Source organism: Sciurus carolinensis, chromosome 14 (assembly GCF_902686445.1).
Source record: "Sciurus carolinensis chromosome 14, mSciCar1.2, whole genome shotgun sequence".
Taxonomy (NCBI): Eukaryota; Metazoa; Chordata; class Mammalia; order Rodentia; family Sciuridae; genus Sciurus; species Sciurus carolinensis.
This window is the reverse complement of record NC_062226.1, coordinates 41,253,800-41,267,641: the sequence shown is the minus strand read 5'-3', so window position 1 is coordinate 41,267,641 and position 13,842 is coordinate 41,253,800.

The following is a 13,842-nucleotide window of genomic DNA, read 5'->3' as shown; positions in this document are numbered from 1 at the left end:
ATCTATTGTCTGTCCTTATACTAATAATATATTGCTTCAATTATTGTAACTTTATATTGTCTTGAAACCAGGTGGTGTTACTCCTCCAAATTTAATTTCTTTCAACATTATTTGCTATCCTAGGTCTACCACACTTCAAACCGAGTTTTAGAATCAGATTGCCAATATCATAAAGAAGAAACCCAGCTAAGATTTTGATTGGGATTGCCTCAGATTGATTTGTAAACAGCAGAAGTCTTAATAATATTGACACTTATGAGCTCCAATTATTTTTGTCTTTAATTTCTCTCTGCAAGACTCTATAGTTTTCCATGGACAGACAAGTTCCATCTTTTTCAGATTTAATTCTGCGTATTATAAACATACCGTAAATATAATTGTTTTAAATTTTTCTCTGATAATTTAGTTGGATGATACAACTTGGTCTCAAAAGCAAGTATATGTATATATATATATATACATATATATATATATATTTTTTTTTTTTTTCCCCTAAATTGACAGACTAACTCTGCTACCATGTATTAATTTATAGTTGCACTCAGTACACTCGGGCTCTTCTCAAGGACAATATATGCAAATACATGGCATATTTCATGTTTTGATATCATAAAACTCTCAAATTTTACATAATTTAAAAAATTAATGAAATAGCATAAAAACCAGTTTATAGGCAGACATGATTACATCTGAATATTATCTACAAACTGATATAATCATTAATCATTTTTTTTACTTCTTGTTTACTTTCTCAGTCTTATTGTCCTCCTTTAAAATTCCTTTACTACTGATTACTTTCGGTTTAATTCCTCCTCTTTCATTTCCTCCAACCCATTTTATAATATTTTATTAATGTCATGTTCTTTTAATTTTGATGTTTTCTAAAAACTGTGTATTAATTATGTTAAAAGTATAAACTAATATCCAAAATAAATGAAAATAGGAATTCAAATGGCTACTATGTACATCGTATCCATAGCAGCATTATTCAAAGGAATTAATGAAGTAAGCCACACAAGTGAATATTAACAGATGACTGGACAAAAATAATGTGATATGCACTAAAATTGAAGATTACACATTCCTACAAAGAAAAAAATTCTGACACATGCTTCAACATGGATGAACCCTGAAGACATTATACTAATTGAAATAAGCTGGTCACAAAAGGATAAATATTGTATGATGCAAATTATATGAGTTACTTAGATTCTGGAGAAGCTGAAAGGTGGTAGTCAGAGGTTGGGTAAGGGAGAGGAATGGACTGCTGATACAGAGTTTAGTAGGAGATTAATTCTGGAGATGGATGGAAGTAATGGTTGGAAAACAATGAGAATATACTTAACGCTATAGAACTTTAACCTTAGAAGTACTTATGCTATGTATATATTTTCTGCACAAAAAATGCAAGCAAAACATGGTAATATCATGATTTATAGAGTTGGGTGAGGGTATCTTACCAAAAATATTTGTATGTATTTAGCATTTCCAGAGCCCTAATTTCAAATAAGGTAGTCTAGGACTTCCCAATATAGATTTAAGAAATCCTTGAATAGTTTCTATTTATAATCAGATTTGTTAGAAAGATATTACAAAATTGGTCAATTTTGTTTATCAATATTATTATAATCTTATTCCTACTAATGAAAGTGTGAAAAACACAAGTAGACTCAAAGTCCCTACAAAAATGATTTTGAAAACAGCAGATGTTATACATTTCCCATATAAGTAAAATATTTTTTAAAACTTAAAATTTTTAATATGATGCCATTTAAATAATGCTAAACTGATTTTCTTATCTTGTAGTGTTTTTTTAATAGAAATTCCATGTTTTGAATAAATCACCTAACCTTTTGTTTACATTTAATAAGATGCTACAGAAAATATTCAACAACTCAGAATTTTACATGATCAAGAAACTGCTTCTGCACCCATTTCCTTTTAAGTTCTTTCTAAGCAGCCCAAGAGGCAGCTGGTGTTCCATAAATCATATCATCTACCTTTGCAGGATTAAAAAAGGAAATGCGTTCAGCATGAATGGGTGCTATAAAATTATCTAAATAAATTAAACATGAAACAAAGTTCTGCTGTTAAAAATATCAAGCAGAGGAGGTTGGTATCTGTTTTTTCTTAAGTCAAACATTCTTATAAAAATGTAATAATTTTGGAGGGAAAACTCTGGGGAAAATGGAGAAACATTAAGTATTCAGAGTCTTCCCTGAAGCTACAATCTTACATGACCTGTGTATGGTAAAACTCCCACAATTTCTATGAAAATTAAAGACTGAGATTCCTGATTGTACAGCAGAGTTCCTCACTGAAACCCCTCCCCTTCTATTGCCCCTATAGTTAGTATAAAGTATGACATACCACGTTTAACTATTTCAACCCCAAATCATAATAACAACGTATTTCATCCTAGTTTGGTTAGTTCCTCAGTGTATTTAGCTTATTTCTAATGATTGAAGCATTTGCTAAGCTCCAAAACTATTCTGTACCTATGGGATTCTAAATAGAGAAGAGAAAGAAGAGGGAGGGATAGTAAAGAAAAATTAAGAGGGAGAGCAGAGAAGGAAGAGGAGGAAGATACAATAAAGATAAGGACAAGAAAGGCCAGAAAAGTTGACCCAGGACAAGAATGAGGAGAAACAACAGTTTCACCATTATCATAATCCACTTTCCTGTTTTTACAAAAACATTAGCAAATATATTTATTGACAAATTCCTGTTTGACATTATGTATTTAATGCATATTATACTATAGGAACTAAATAGTTATATTCCCAATTCTGTTATATTACTAAAACCAAGAATACCTTTTGGTTAATCAAATTGAAACTAGTGACACGATTCAACATTTGTATCTTCAACATGACTTTGCAATCATGAATAAAAACCTTAATTTTCTGGTAAACATTTGAGTTTAATTGAAAAGCTAATTTTTGACCTCAAATAAAGGATGCAAGTTGAATTACATAAGGAAACTGTATCCTACATTAGCCAAAATCTCATAGTTCTATTGAACTCGAACATAAAAATGTTTTGAAGTCAAAAAGCCTTGGGACATTAGATCTGAAATTTTGTTTTAACAAAATCGATTTAACTAAGCAGTAGCATCACTGTTTCACTAATGTTAGGCAACTGTTAGCTAATGTTAGGCAAAGTATGTGGATAGAAGCAGAATTTCAGAATTCCAATTTCCCCTGTGCTATTTTAAGCAAATTACTTAATATCTCTAAAACTCAATATTTTACTTTTAAAACAGTAATGCCTAGTTCAGTTCCTGTGATGTAATGTGCATTAAACACACTATAGTGTCAGTCATACAGGAATTTGTGAGTAAATATATTTCCTAATACTTTTAGTACAAACAGGAAAATGGATTATGATGATGATGATATTCTCATTTCTCCTCATTGTAGTCCTTGGGTGAAAAGAAACTATATGTCAAATGTTTAATTATTTCCATAAGAACTCGTTTGCAAGTTAGGGCACTATTTTATGTTCAGACTGAAAATACTATGTACCTGATGGAAAGCAAACAAGTTATGCATGGGTGTTGTAATAACAAAATTCATCAGTGAACTTGAGCAAGGACAGGGAAGACAAAACAAGGCTTTGTGATATTGGAGAAATTTCATGGAGACCTTTCAGCTCAACTAGGATTTGCAAAGAATGGAAATTCTTATGAAAAATTTAAAGGGAGAACTGAACCTGATGAGTCAAGTTAGTCTAACTTGGTCTGAAACAGACTAATAGTCAACTTGGTTTTCAAGGAAATGTTTTGAAGAGAGAATATAAAATGAAGACCATGTATGAAATTTTTATAATAATCTTAACATGAAAAGCATCAAGAGTTGTGTTTTGTTAAAGGGGGACAACTGTTACAAGAGCCAATTTGTTAAGCATAAGTGGGATGTTACATTTTGAACCAGTACCAGATGGTGCTAAAAAGGTTAATATCCCAAATTGTGCATACATCAACACTTCTGTTCTCTATCCAAACACTTTATTCACATAATGGATGACTATCTACACTTGATTTAGTGCTGAAATGCCAAATAAGGACTTATAAAAATAGCTTATTAAAGTTGTGCAAGAGACTCAAATTGAAAATAATGATCCAATTTAACTGATCAGTATTGCAATAAAGAAATTTAAAGGCAAAAAGTGCAACTAATATGAACAGTTTCTTCTGTCCTAGAATCAAGTATCTCAATTTGCTGAGGCAAGGGCAGAAAGCTATCTGGTTCCACCAACACAGACAAAACTCCACTGGTTAAGAGGGATTAGGGGAAACAAAGCACATCAGCTTTTTTTTTTTTTTTTTTTTTTTTTATTTATTTATTTTTTTTAATTGTATACAAATGGGATACATGTTGTTTCTCTATTTGTACATAGAGTCAAGGCATACCATTTGTGTAATCATACATTTACATAGGGCAATGATGTTTATTTTTTTTTCCCTTCCCCCCCACCTCTCCCACCCCTCTTTTCCCTCTATACAGTCTTTCTTTCCTTCATTCTTACCGCTCTCCTTATCCCTAACCCTAAACCTAACCCTAAACCTAATGCTAACCCCTCCCACCCCCCATTATATGTCCTCATCCGCTTATCAGCGAGATCATTCGTCCTTTAGTTTTTTGAGATTGGCTTATCTCACTTAGCATGATATTCTCCAATTTCGTCCATTTGCCTACAAATGCCATAATTTTATCATTCTTCATTGCGGAGTAATATTCCATTGTATAAATATGCCACAGTTTCTTTATCCATTCATCAACTGAAGGGCATCTAGGTTGGTTCCACAATCTGGCTATGGTGAATTGAGCAGCAATGAACATTGATGTGGCTGTATCTCTGTAGTATGCTGATTTTAAGTCCTTTGGGTATAGGCCAAGGAGTGGGATAGCTGGGTCAAATGGTGTTTCCATTCCAAGCTTTCTGAGGAATCTCCACACTGCTTTCCAGAGTGGCTGCACTAATTTGCAACCCCACCAGCAATGTATGAGTGTTCCTTTTTCACCACATCCTCGCCAACACCTATTGTTGCTTGTATTCTTGATAATCGCCATTCTAATTGGGGTGAGATGAAATCTTAGGGTAGTTTTGATTTGCATTTCCCTTATTACTAGGGATGTTGAACATTTCTTCATATATCTGTTGATTACTTGTACATCTTCTTCTGTGAAGTGTCTGTTCATTTCCTTAGCCCATTTGTTGATTGGATTATTTGTATTCTTGGTGTAGAGTTTTTTGAGTTCTTTATAGATTCTGGAAATTAGCGCTCTATCTGAGGTATGGTTGGCAAAGATATTCTCCCACTCTGTAGGCTCTCTCTTCACATTTCTGATAGTTTCTTTGCTGAGAGAAAGCTTTTTGTTTGAATCTATCCCAGTTGTTGATTCTTGCTTTTATTTCTTGTGCTATGGGAGTCCTGTTAAGGAAGTCTGATCCTAAGCCAACAAGTTGAAGATTTGGACCTACTTTTTCTTCTATAAGATGCAGGGTCTCTGGTCTGATTCCGAGGTCCTTGATCCATTTTGAGTTGAGTTTTGTGTAGGGTGAGAGATAGGGGTTTAATTTCATTCTGTTGCATATGGTTTTCCAGTTTTCCCAGCACCATTTGTTGAAGAGGCTATCTTTTCTCCATTGCATATTTTTGGAACCTTTGTCTAGTATGAGAAAATTGTATTTATTTGGGTTTGTGTCCATGTCCTCTATTCTGTACCATTGATCTACCTGTCTATTTTGGTACCAATACCATGCCGTTTTTGTTACTATTGCTTTGTAGTAGAGTTGAAGATTTGGTATTGCAATACCCCCTGCTTCGCTCTTGCTACTGAGGATTGCTTTAGCTATTCTAGGTTTTTTATTCTTCCAGATGAATTTCATAATTGCTTGCTCTATTTCTGCAAGGTACATCATTGGGATTTTAATTGGAATTGCATTGAATCTGTATAGCACTTTAGGTAGTATAGCCATTTTGACGATATTAATTCTGCCTATCCAGGAACATGGGAGATCTTTCCATCTTCTAAGGTTTTCTTTAATTTCTTTCTTTAGTGTTCTGTAGTTCTCATTGTAGAGGTCTTTCACCTCTTTTGTGAGATTGATTCCCAAGTATTTTATTTTTTTCGAGGCCATTGTGAATGGGGTAGTTTTCCTAATTTCTCTTTCTGAAGATTCATCACTTATGTATAAAAATGCATTGGATTTATGAGCATTGATCTTGTAACCTGCTACTTTCCTGAATTCACTTATGAGTTCTAAAAGTTTTCTGGTGGAATTTCCAGGTTCCTCTAAATATATAATCATGTCATCAGCGAACAGGGATAGTTTGAGTTCTTCTTTTCCTATTCGTATCCCTTTAATTTCTTTGGTTTGTCTGATTGCTCTGGCTAGAGTCTCAAGGACGATGTTGAATAGAAGCGGTGAAAGAGGGCATCCCTGCCTTGTTCCAGTTTTTAGGGGGAACGCTTTCAGTTTTTCACCATTTAGAATGATATTAGCCATGGGCTTAGCGTAGATTGCCTTTATAATGTTTAGGAATGTTCCCACTACCCCAATTTTTTCTAGTGTTTTGAGCATGAAGGGGTGCTGTATTTTATCGAATGCTTTTTCTGCATCTTTTGAAATAATCATGTGATTCTTAACTTTAAGTCTGTTGATATGGTGAATGACATTTATTGATTTCCGAATGTTGAACCAACCTTGCATCCCTGGGATAAAACCCACTTGATCGTGGTGCACTATCTTTTTAATATATATTTGTATGCGATTTGCTAAAATTTTGTTGAGAATTTTTGCGTCGATGTTCATTAAGGATATTGGTCTGAAATTTTCTTTTCTCGATTTGTCTCTGTCTGGTTTAGGTATCAGGGTGATATTGGCTTCATAGAACGAGTTTGGGAGGGTTCCCTCCTCTTCTATTTCATGGAATAGTTTGAGGAGTATTGGAATGAGCTCTTCTTTAAAGGTTTTGTAGAACTCGGCTGAGAACCCATCTGGTCCTGGACTTTTCTTTGTTGGTAGGCTTTTGATGACCTCTTCTATTTCATTGCTTGAAATTGGTTTATTTAAGTTGTGTATGTCCTCCTCGTTCAGTTTAGGTATTTCATATGTCTCTAGAAATTTGTTGATGTCTTCGAGGTTTTCTGTTTTGTTGGAGTATAGATTTTCGAAATAGCTTCTAATTATGTTTTGTATTTCACTCGTGTCTGTTGTGATGTTTCCTTGTTCATTCCGAATTTTAGTAATTTGAGTTTTCTCCCTCTTTCTCTTTGTTAGTGTGGCTAAGGGTTTATCAATTTTATTTATTTTTTCAAAGAACCAACTATTTATTTTGTTAATTTTTCCAATTGTTTCTTTTGTTTCAATTTCATTGATTTCGGTTCTGATTTTAACTATTTCCTGTCTTCTACTACTTTTGGTATTGGTCTGCTCTTCTTTTTCTAGCGCTTTGAGCTGTAGTGTTAAGTCATTTATTTGTTGATTTCTACTTCTTTTTTTGAATGCACCCCATGAAATAAATCTTCCTCTAAGTACTGCTTTTATAGTGTCCCAGAGATTTTGATATGATGTGTCTTTGTTCTCGTTTACTTCTAAGAATTTTTTTATTTCCCTCCTGATGTCTTCTGTTATCCATTCATCATATAATAGTGTATTATTTAATCTCCAGGTATTGGAGAAGTTTCTGTTTTTTATTCTGTCATTTATTTCTAATTTCAATCAATTATGATCTGATAGAGTACAAAGTAGTATCTCTATCTTCTTGTATTTGCTAACAGTAGCTTTGTGGCATAAAATATGGTCTATTTTAGAGAAGGATCCATGTGCTGCTGAGAAGAAAGTGTATTCTTTCTTTGTTGGATGGTATATTCTATATATGTCCGTTAAGTCTAAATTGTTGATTGTGTTGTTGAGATCTATAGTTTCTTTATTCAATTTTTGTTTGGACGATCTATCCAGTGGTGAGAGAGGTGTGTTAAAATCGCCTAGTATTATTGTGTTGTGGTCTATTTGATTTCTGTAATTGAGAAGGATTTGTTTGACGTACGTGGATGAGCCAATGTTTGGGGCATAGATATTTATGATTGTTATGTCTTGCTGATTTCTGCTTCCCTTAAGCAGCATGTAATGTCCTTCTTTATCCCTTCTGACTAGTTTTGGTTTGAAGTCCATATTATCTGAAATGAGGATGGATACTCCAGCTTTTTTGCTGTGTCTGTGTGCATGGTATGTTTTTCCCCATCCTTTCACCTTTAGTCTATGGGTGTCTCTTTCTATGAGATGAGTCTCTTGCAGGCAGCATATTGTTGGATTTTTCTTTTTAATCCAATCTGCCAGTCTGTGTCTTTTGATTGATGAATTCAGGCCATTGACATTCAGGGTTATTATTGTGATATGATTTGTATTCCCAGTCAATTGACTCATATTTGTTTTTGACATAATTTGGTTTCTCCTTTATTAGGCTATTCCTTTAGGCTAGCGCCTCCTGTTGCTGATTTGCATCGTTGTTTTTCATCTCTTCCTCATGGAATATTTTGCTGAGAATGTTCTGTAATGCTGGCTTTCTTTTTGTAAATTCCTTTAGCTTTTGTTTATCATGGAAGGATCTTATTTCATCGTCAAATTTGAAGGTAAGTTTTGCTGGGTATAAGATTCTTGGTTGGCATCCGTTTTCTTTCAGGGCTTGGTATATGTTGTTCCAGGCCCTTCTAGCTTTTAGGGTCTGGATTGAAAAATCTGCTGATATTCTTATTGGTTTCCCTCTGAATGTAATTTGATTCTTTTCTCTCGCGGCCTTTAAAATTCTGTCTTTATTTTGTATGTTAGGTATTTTCATAATAATGTGCCTTGGTGTGGGTCTGTTGTAATTTTGTATGTTTGGAGTTCTATAAGCCTCTTGTACTTGGTTTTCCATTTCATTCTTTAGATTTGGGAAATTTTCTGTTATTATTTCATTGAATAGATTGTTCATTCCTTTGGTTTGTTTCTCTAAGCCTTCCTCAATCCCAATAATTCTTAAATTTGGCCTTTTCATGATATCCCATAATTCTTGTAGATTCTGTTCATGATTTCTTACCATCTTTTCTGTTTGGCCAACTTTGCTTCAAGATTAAATAATTTGTCTTCAATGTCTGAGGTTCTGTCTTCCAGGTGTTCTATCCTATTGGTTATGCTTTCTATGGAGTTTTTAACTTGGTTTATTGTTTCCTTCATTTCAAGTATTTCAGTTTGTTTTTTTTTTTCAGTATCTCTAACTCTTTATTGAAATGATCTCTTGCTTCCCGTATTTGCTCTTTTAACTGTTGATTGGTGCGATCATTTAATGCCTGCATTTGCTCTTTCATCTCCTCATTAGCTTCCCTTATCGTTTTCCGAGTCCCGGAGCCAGTGCAGTGCAACGTATTCCGGCACACAAGCAGCTTCAGGGACCAGGATAGGGCAGCCAGAGACCTCCCCAAGTAGCCTGGACCCCTGCAGTGGGAGGTGCCTTTCAAGTCTAGCTTCTCAGACCAGACCGCCCAGTGAGAGGTTTTCTACATAGAACCAGCCACAAGTCCCCGAACCAACGGAGAGCTTCGATCCGCAAGCAACCTCTGGGATCAGGGCAGGGCAGCCAGAGACTTCTTCAGGCAGCTCTGCCCACTCCGGTCGCAGGCTCTCTTCACAGGGCGATCCAAGATGGCGGCCTAGAGGGTGACTGCACCCCCAGTCGCTCCAGAACCCAGGAGTTAAGAAGGGGAGGCATTGAGAGACTCGGACTGAAATAGAGCCACAGGTGAGTCTGCCCACTGGGTAAAGCTCGGCCCGGGTGGCAGGCCCAGATAGAGGTGGCTTATCGGAGCCAGGCAGGGCAGCTAGAGTCTTCCCAAGGTAGCCTTCCACACTCCGGCAGTGGGCTCCTCCCACACGGCCAGCTGCACGGTGCAGGCCCACAGTGAGAGCATTTCCGCACAGAACCAGTTCCAAACCGTGGAACCAGTAGGGGGCTAGGGGCAGTTTTCTTCGGATGAGCTGCTTTATCAGATTCCTCCAAGACATCAGGCTACTGAAGGCTGGGAGGTGATACACTGGAAATCTACCGGGACACTATAAGCCAAGAGCGGAAAACTGCAATATCTCAGGGTCCCACTGACAGCTGACCAATATGAGAAAACAAGGGAAGAAAATGTCCCTAACAAACCTAGATACTACATCAATAAAACCCAATGGCAGCACAGCACATCAGCTTTTAAACTAAACTTAAGAACTTCTCACACCTCACCTTATCCAACCTAGGACCAGGCAAGGATCACTGCTTCTAGAGGAGGTATGGAGGAAAATTATTTCTGCATAAAAAGAGGGGACAGGGGATATTGTTTGAATCCAGGATTCTGCATTAATAAATGCAGAGATGTGCTGCTGTGGTGGAGGGCAGAAAAACCTCCCTGCAGTGACCACAGACAAAGGTACATTGCTGTTATGAAAAGAGTACTGTTTGCCCCTTTTGAGGGTCAGGAAACTTGCAGTGGTCTAAAGCAGAGGCTTCTTATACTTTGTGGGAAGGGAGGCAAGATACTAATTCAGACATCAAACTCAGTGAAGAAAAATTATAATTTGGCTCCCACTTAAAAGTACTGAGAATGTTCCTTTTTTTTTTTTTTTGTCCAGGTAATTGAACCCAGGAATGTTTTACCACTGAGACACATGCCAGTTCATTTTTTAATTTTTTTTTTATTTTTATAGACTGCATTTTGATTCATTGTAAACAAATGGGGCACAACTTTTCATTTCTATGGTTGTACACGATGTTGATGCTGGTTCTTTTATTAGTATTTTTTTTTAAGTTTGAGAAATGGTATTGTCAAATTGCTTCAATCTTGAGATCCTCCTGTCTCAGCCTTCTGATTGACTGGGATTACAGGCTAGGGCACTGTCCCTGGCAGAATGCTACATTTCTGAGTGTATAATGTTGGTTTTCTCAAAAATACTGTGTATTGTTCCCCTGCCTCAAATAATAATTGTGTGCCTAGTCATAGGAAATGGCATGCTACAACTATAGGAAGAAGAAAATGAGAAGAAGCTCTCTCTGACTGTGGGACACAGAGGTGGCTGAAAGTTTTTAGTGTAACAGGAGCATTGACAAGTTATACTGTACAGAGTCTCAGGTCTTGTACTAGACACTGGATAATAGCAACCTACTGCTGGAGGAATTTGAATTATGTGGGTCACTGAATGTTGTAATAATTGCAACAAACTCATCACAGGTCAACTAGTGAATGTATTGACTTAGACCTTTCCTCTGCCCACACTAACAGCATGGCAGGCAAAGCAAAATGAATGAACAAGCAAAGAGTATGTATGGAATGATCCGGGCATACAATAATTTACATCATCTATTTTACATTGGATGATTTGCATTCCTTCCAATATTAGGAGATTCACATATAAGCAAATAAAAACATTGTCAAGAGATAAAGAGATCAACTGAATCAGACTCAGAAATAATCCAAATGTTGGAACTCATGAAAATCTTTAAAATGATAATGATTAAAAGTGTCAAAGTTTCTAGTTAAAAAAAAAAAATGGCACCATGCAAGGACAGAAAGAGAATTTCAGTAGAGTTGAGAACTATAAAAGAGTCAAAGACAAATACTACAAATAAGTGAAAACATGAGAACAGAAATGAAAATTTTATCAGTAAACTGATTAGCAGACTGGTCAGAGATAAAAAAAGTTTCAACAAATTTTATAGGAGGCTAATATAAATTATTTAAGTGGAACCAGGAATGGGAAAAAAAGGAAATTAAAAAAAAAAATACTGCGGAGAACCCAAGAAATTTTGTGATAATAGACAATGGAATAAAATACAACTAATTAGAACTTCAGAAGGCAGAGACAAACAGAATGGGAAGCAAAAAATATTGAAAGATGACTGAAAATTTTCAATGTTTTTGATACTATAGATTATAATCTTATAAATTCAAAGAACTCCAAGAAAGATTAAAATAAAAATTAAATTAAATACACCTAGCAAAATCATACTGGTTAAACTGCTAAAAATCAGAGATAATGAAAAAAAAAAAAAAAAAAACAAAGTCAAATTTAGCCCCAGGAAATAGGAATATAATCTAGAGAGAAACAACCACAAACCACAAAGCACAAGCAAGTGAATTGTTTGTTCGTGACTACAAAAGCCAGAAGGCAATTGATATAAATTCTTAAAAGAAATGAAGGAAAAGTCAGCTTGAATTCTACACCCACGGAGTATGTAGTTTAAAAATAAAAACTAAATGAAGACTTTTTCAGAGAAATAAACACTGAGAAAACCCACTGCCAACAGGTCTGCACTAAAATAAATGTTAAGGGATTTCTTAAGGCAGAAGGAATATCAAAACAGATGGAAATTGAAACTACCCAAAGAAATCAAGGCACCAGAAAGGATCAAAATAAGAATTGAAAGTCCAATTATTCTATATTGTTCTAATGATATTGTTTATATAAGAGTAACTCTACTGTGATGATGATCATATGTGAGTTTATAATGAATTATAAAAATAGTACAGAATAAAGTGTCAGGCCTTTATACTATTTACAAATTGTATGTCATCATAATAAGTAAAAAAATTGCATTGCTATCCCTAGAGAAAGCCAGATACTTTTAAAAACTGATAGATAAATAGTAATATCTTCACAGAATTTTTTTAAGTAGTTGCTTTACTTTTAAATATATAGGGAAATTATTTAAGTAACAATATTTTGAGAATTACTGATAATAGCAAATTAAGTTTTAGAGTAAGTGATTTTTTAGTACAAATATCAAAATTATTATTGAATAATCCCATCTAAACATCAGGACAATTTTATTGAAAGTGATACTTTCAAGGTATGAACTGAATTAACAGTTGCTATTATTCCCTGAAATCATTTCAAAATTGCACATAACATAGATTTGGGACTACATAAAGGGTTTTCAATAAAGAAGGACACTATATGAGCCCTAAAACTGAAGAGTTCTTGAGAATATGTGCAGTTAATGTAAATCCATAATCTTCAAGAAAAGTAACACATCATTGTTTCCTATAAGATAACATGCATAAATCTTGGAGGAAAAAAAGTTTACATTTTGATTTTTTTCTTTATTTCATAGTGTTCATAAATATTTAAAACAAAGGCAGTAATTTTAGAAGATTCAACACATAGAAAAATTTTCTGGGTTTCTGTGTGTTTTCTTCTAATTGTAGTATTTTTACTACTGTATTATATTTTTATTTTAAATTCACCCTAATAATTTTTATTTCTAAATTCCTGCTACATTTACTTTTCTTGAATTTTCATTATGCTACATCTTTCAGTTCTCTCATCCTTTAAAATTCCTCTTGAATTTTTAGTCTTTTAAAAGCAAGTGTGGCAGATATAAACAAGTATAAAAAACAAAGTTTGGGGTAAAATACTAGTACATTGAATAGAATAGTTTCCGTTACAGGTCATACTTACAAGAATAATAAAATCAAATAATGTGAGGCATCTGCTTCAAACCAAAATGAAATAACAGAGAACAGATTTATTCCATAAGAAAAACTAAAATTATAGAAAAATCAAACAACTGTTTGTAAAACACTGGACATAGGACAACAAGATCAAGTGAAGTGAAAGGTATGAGCAACACATTAGTTGAACTCTACAAATACCTGTCTAGTTCCTGCAGTTTCCAGACTGCAGTAGAGGGGTTTAGAGGGATGCTGATAGAAATCAGTACTTTTCCTGAGTTGAGGAGACAAAGCTGGTTATCTGGTAGACAGGATAAAGATCAGAAAGCAGAGAAATAGGAAGTAGGGAGGCGCACCAAGAATA